Below are 6,105 nucleotides of genomic sequence, written 5' to 3'. Positions count from 1 at the left end.
GTCCGTATCGTGCCGAAATAGCTCAGTTGGGAGAGCGTTAGACTGAAGATCTAAAGGTCCCTGGTTCGATCCCGGGTTTCGGCAGCGACTGGGGTTAATTTTTGTTTTACTTTTTATGACGCTTCTTCCACACCTTAAACATGCAACATTGCTAACTGCCGAGATAATGATAATACGTTACACAAAAATATGTTATAATCAAACTACAAAGACTTTTGCGAGAGGATACAGATATCGCAACATATAACACGCAGAAGTAATTACCTTAAAGCATGTATTAGCAGCATAATTGGCAACCTAACGCTGAATGTTAAGGTGAATGGTTATTTTCTGTAGTTAATTATTTATGTATTACTGTACAAGTAGCATTTGATAGGAGTGCAGCTGAAGCTGAGAAAAAAATGACTTTTACAGCACTGTTCAGCTTTGACATAAACAGAAAGTGAAATGCACTCTGGTAAACAACAATACTACCACTGCAATAAAAAGTTATACAGTATAATCACGAGATAAGGTCTGGGGTTGACTTTATAATGATAAAATAATGGTTGACCATTATTCACCTTTTGTGAAGCTTTCGTCGAATACAGTGCATGTGGGGACAAAATACTGAAAGCATATTGAAGTTTTCACAAGGGTGTTATTGTGTTTAGGTTTTCCTTTTATTTTTAACATTTAAATTTCTTTCTTTTTTTTTTATTTGTGAGGTTACAAACTACAACAGAAACAGTGGGAACTACAGCATTGCCCTCTGAGATATAGTTGAGTAGAGGTATAAAGACATAAAATGAAGCATATCAAGCTTGACTTTTGTTGATATCTTACTCCTCTGTCAAATTGGGGTTTATAGTTCACTGTTTCCTGTGTTCAGTGAACTGACCTGACGTGGATGTAAATCAGCTTAGTGTCTCCAACCAAAAGGAAACCAGTTCACATGAACTTTCACCAGGGGGTGATCATGTCCCATAAATCATTGAACAGAATAGCCTCGTGAAAAATTCAGAACACTTCATCTGAGGGGAGTTAACTATATTAATTTAGCAAGTTCACACAGATATAGAGCATTAAAAGAGTTGTAGGTATCAATTATAGCTAAATATTCTATTTTATTTATTAGGGGTGACTCTCTTGATTCACTTTTACTGTAATATGGTGGAATTTACACCTAAATAATATTTTTGACAAAGAACCTCACCCATGAATTTGAAAATTTTAGTGTGTTTATGTTAAGGGTTTACTTGACCACTGGCCTTTTTATTATCCCATGATATGCACATCCAATATACAAATGAATACATCAACAAGAACAGAACATCTCAACAGTTTCAGAGTCAGTTTCTGAGTGTAGTTCCTGGGGCTCCTTTGTCCCTTCATTGTGCTGTAAGTTGTTGAAAAGGTCTATTCACGGCACATTGGTTGCATGAAACAGAGCAGAACATATGATTACAAGAAAGGACCAATCTTCTCCATGCAGCATAATGTTTTTAGATGAGACAAGTTTATTTGTACAACAACTTTCAATGAGAAGGCAGTTCACAGTGCTTTACATAAGATTTAAAACATGCATTAAGATGAGATATGGAATAAAGAATGAAAAGACACTTTATTTTTTGCAGACGTGTTGGTTTATTCCTGTCCAGCTTGAGAGATGTGTAACCCTTAGAACACTCCTGGGGTTTCAGCATTAGTGCCGGCCAGTCAAAAGGCTGCATCTGCACACGTCAGGTATAAGATCCTCTAGCATGTATGGTGTGTTGCATGTTGCTAATTCATCACTGACCTCATGAACAATTATTTCTCCTGTGATAACTTGAATACAACCAGAGCTGTGTGTGTGTGTGTGTGTGTGTGTGTGTGTGTGTGTAACTGTTTGCAGAGCTCAAATAAAGGTTGAAGCATTCCTGAATGGCTACACAAAAACCATGAAATCTGTGTTATTCAACTTGCGAGTGAAATCCCTCCATTTACACATATTTCATATGATGCGATGCTTGTCTGCAGCAACCTGACACTCCTCCTACACCCAGTAGCTCTCTTTTTATTTACTCCCCTACTCTCTCTATAGTGGCTCTCTCTCACTACTTACTCACGTGTTGGTTTAATACCATGACTTTGATGCGGTTCTGTGCTTGTAAACTCATTAAAGACCAAGCCTTAAAAGCAAGGTCATTTGTCTAACTTTAGTCACACATCTTTAATCACAAAATAAATATAAGTTTCAGTGGAAATGGCCTTCCGGGACCTCCTCACTCTCTCCCTGTCTGCGCTCCAACTACCACATGTGACTATGTATTTTGACCTTTGTACAGTAAATTTTATCTCTCTATCCGCCTTCACTGCTGCTTCGGTATTTCAGTACTTCCCAGACCTGTTTCTTTGCGGCAGGGGTCCACCGTTAAGACACTCAGTTTATTTATACACAACTTTCCCAGGAGAGATTGAACCCAGTGCACTCTGAACATGACACGTGATATGTTTTTTTTGTGTGTGTCGGTGTGTTTGTGAGGCAGAGGTGGTGTTTGAACTCGTCTTTGATTTGCAGAAATTGTTTACATAGATTCTGCTATATTTAACACAATTTACTCAAAAGAAAAAATAACTTCCTGAAAACACGTTTCTCTGACAAATGTCTAATTCATAAACAGAAAACATGCTGTCTTTCTTTTATGCAGATGAATGATATAGAAAAAGCTTAAGGAGTAGACCATCTGTATAAAGCATATTGTTATTAGTCAGAGTGTAGCTACCAACATGGAACTGTAGTGTTGTTATGGTAAGGTAAGGTCTTGGCTTCACCCTGTAAAGTGCCTTGAGATAATGTATATTATAATTTGGTGCTATACAAATAAAATTGAATTGAATTGAATAATGTAACTGAATGCGACCATGGTACAAAGCAGTGGATGCGATAATCTGGTAGTTTTCTCAAACCGTGGTGTTCTCTTCTTTAATAACTTATTTTTTTGTGTATTGTCACCCATAAGTATTGAATTGTTGCATGAGGAACTGAGGATAAGGGCATGTAATCTTGTCTCTGGTAATTGCGTCACTTGGATTTGGTCGCAGTTACTCTGAATTGATGATTCAGCTACAACTCACTTGCTTCACATCATTTTGACACTTTGTGGTCACGTGGAGATTTTGAAGTGACTTAGTGCGAATTTGTGTGTCAATGTGTCTGTTTGTCATTTTGTAAAATAACGAAAAAATGAATTGTGATATACTATGATTTGTAGTACTTGCATAGTTTGTAATATATAGTCTTATAGAGTAAAGTTTATATTTTAGGATGGGTGTGAGCTACAACTTTACACCGACATGTATTAGGTGGATATTCATCCATACAACTGAACTAGTTAAGTCAGTAGAACTTGAGGAATAGCACTGTGTCTGAAATCCATACCTATTTACTGAAATTTTGCTGCTATAGAAAACTACCAAAACACCTAAACTGAATGCAGGTCATTGTTGATTAAAGCTGTGAATTGCAACTGTGCTTTCTGTGACACAAAATCTCTGCTATCCAAAAGGCCCGTTACGTATTGCGTCATGCGTTTGTGCGGTAGTGTGATTAAGACACGAGGAGACTCAGATGTCTTAGACTCAGCACTTCTGTTGAGTTTGTTCGTCAGCACTACAGAGAGAGGACAGGACGAACGCTTTGTGTTGCTGTGCTGATGCTCAGAATAAGCCCTCTTCCTGTATTTAGCCAGCCCACCCTCAAATGTACTTCCTCTTTTCAGACCTCAGGTTGAAAAGAGGAAGCCCTCAGTGTGCTGGCCTAAAGAAGCCACACAGCTATTGAACCGGGGAAGGAAACAGGATGACTGGCGCCCCAGAGTAACACATGAACTGAAGTCATAGGGAGGTTAAAGACAGACACACAAAAAGAGCCAGAGACAGATATTGTTGCTTTCAAATGTGCTGTCATCAAGTGCAGACTGTAGCTGCTTTGTTACATTACAGGCGTGGTGCCAAACACACAAAGACCAACCTGTTTCCCTGATGTGAGGAAATAATGGAGCCTCTCTACCTGCTCCACCTGTCCTGGGCAGCAAACATTTAGCTACTCTGTCATGACACCTCAGATGTAAAATAACCATTGTTGGCTACAGAGAGTAACATAAAGGACTGGTTAATGGGCTTATCTATTCAGGCAGATGCATGTGTTTATTTTATGTATAATTTCTGAGCTTGGTTAAATTCTGATATGCATAAATTTGGTGTAACTACTGACTCAACCACTTTTATTGATTTATTTATTGGAAATTACAGTTTTGGGCCAATATAACTGGCATATGGTTTGAAGGACCAAAAAATTAGAGTGTTTTTCTCAGAATATGTGAACAGTTAAATTCAGTGATCTGAAGAACAAAAAGCTGGTTACTAGCCATGACACCTTATCAGTCTGTGTGTGTATGTGTGTGTCAATATGATAAAATGTGGTCCTGGAGCCACCTACTGTAACAGGCACTAACACAGAGATGTATTTGAGTACTTTGGTAGGTGTTCATACACCTCACTGTCTGCCAGCAGACACATTTTGTCACCATGATAGCATTCAGTCACAAAACTTTACAGGTGTATAGTTAAAATCAAAATGAAGGCAAGGTACAAAGATGGGTGTGGTCTGACCCATGAGGACTTGGTATTCCCATAATAATTAAGTAATTACTACTGAGTACTAAAGGGTCAGAACATCAACTTGCTGACAGGTATCTTGGCCAGACACTAGTGTAAAGTCTGAGTAATGATGGCAATTGCATGGTTTCCAAAATGGCAGCAACAGATAAAGAGACATTAAACATACATTCTATGTTGAGCTTGGCCCTCAATTTGAAATATGTAAGTCAGGAATTCAGTCAGTGTTGTTGTTTCATAAATGAAAAAGTCAATTTGCTTTATTTTAGAAACCAAAAGTACTTCTAGCAATATTATCTGTGCCTTCAGGGTTGTTTTACAGTGGTTACATTTGGTCCACTGTTGAAAAAAGACACATTTCTTTCTCATGTATGTGGTGACAAAGAAGGCAGGGGATGGCATCGGAGATCTTGGTGTTCCTCCAGCCATTCCAGCCTGTTATACTCTACTCTTCACAGATAGCTACAGAAATCTGTTGTCTGTATGCAGAGCTTGTTTCCCATCAGGTATATAAAAACAAAACTAGCTCAGTCAAGTTTCCCATCTCATTTCTCTTTTCCTTTCATTTCCCAGGGAGTAACTAATTTTTGTTTTCAGTTAAGTGCAGGTCTTTCTGTTATTGCAGCTTTAGACCTGGATCTTTGGAAACATGCTGAAAACTTTCTAGCATATAACCAAGCCAGCAGGAACTTCAGTGCATTCAGCATGGCAATTACAGAGTAGCTCAAATGTTTCCTGTCGGCAACAAACAATGAAGTGAAACCTGTAGTTAAGTACAGCCGAACCTCCTATTCTTCTGTTGTCTCAACATGAAACAGAAAGTATGAATACCAAATCAAGTGGTCCTAAATGAAAAGGGTTAGGGTGGATGACAGCAGTGTTGTGTGGTTAATAGTAATATTCTTAATCAATAGATTGTCAGATCACTTAAACCAAAGGAATGTGGAGCTTTTTCCTTTTGTAATGTTTTTAGATAATGTGTGCAAACAAGTGTTTGTTTTGGGGGTTTTTTGTTTCTTTTGTCTTGAATTTTTCCAGTCCAGACAAGGATTCAGTTTAAGGATGATAAATATCGTTTTAGGAATATAATGTACAAACCACACCCTGCAGAAGGCATAACAGTGATCTGAAACACCTCTGGAAAACTGGGAAGATGCCAGGACATTTAGTCTGAACCATCTTTTGTGTGTTATCTTGCAAATCTAGGAACTGATCTACCGCCAGCATCCGTCATGCACTTGGAAATGTGACTGTACAAATGCAGATATGTTATTTGGTAGAAAGCATCAAATGGCTTGTCTAAGAGTGACCTCTGGTCATGTATGTCTCCTCTCCTCTCCTCTCTTTCCAGTTGTTGATGGACAGCAGTGTAATGTGATCCAGTGAGACTCATGCCAAAGTGCTACAGACTATTTACTGAGAGGGACTTGCAGTACTAGGCCTTCTATATGAGGCTAAGAATTC

At 38.4% G+C, this 6,105-nt stretch overlaps 1 non-coding gene across 1 annotated transcript; it reads left to right on the top strand.

The window, feature by feature from the left end:
* The first annotated feature begins 11 nt into the window (after window positions 1-11).
* On the top strand, window positions 12-84 carry trnaf-gaa (transfer RNA phenylalanine (anticodon GAA)). The gene has a single exon. It is a non-coding gene; the product is annotated as a tRNA-Phe (tRNA).
* The last annotated feature ends 6,021 nt before the right edge of the window (window positions 85-6,105 follow it).

This window comes from Trachinotus anak, unplaced genomic scaffold, assembly GCF_046630095.1.
Source record: "Trachinotus anak isolate AG129_WGS33_773 ecotype Australia unplaced genomic scaffold, CSIRO_AGI_Tana_v1 ptg000013l, whole genome shotgun sequence".
NCBI lineage: Eukaryota > Metazoa > Chordata > Actinopteri > Carangiformes > Carangidae > Trachinotus > Trachinotus anak.
Note: the sequence above shows the minus strand (reverse complement) of the source record. Positions and strands in the feature narration are given on the sequence as shown.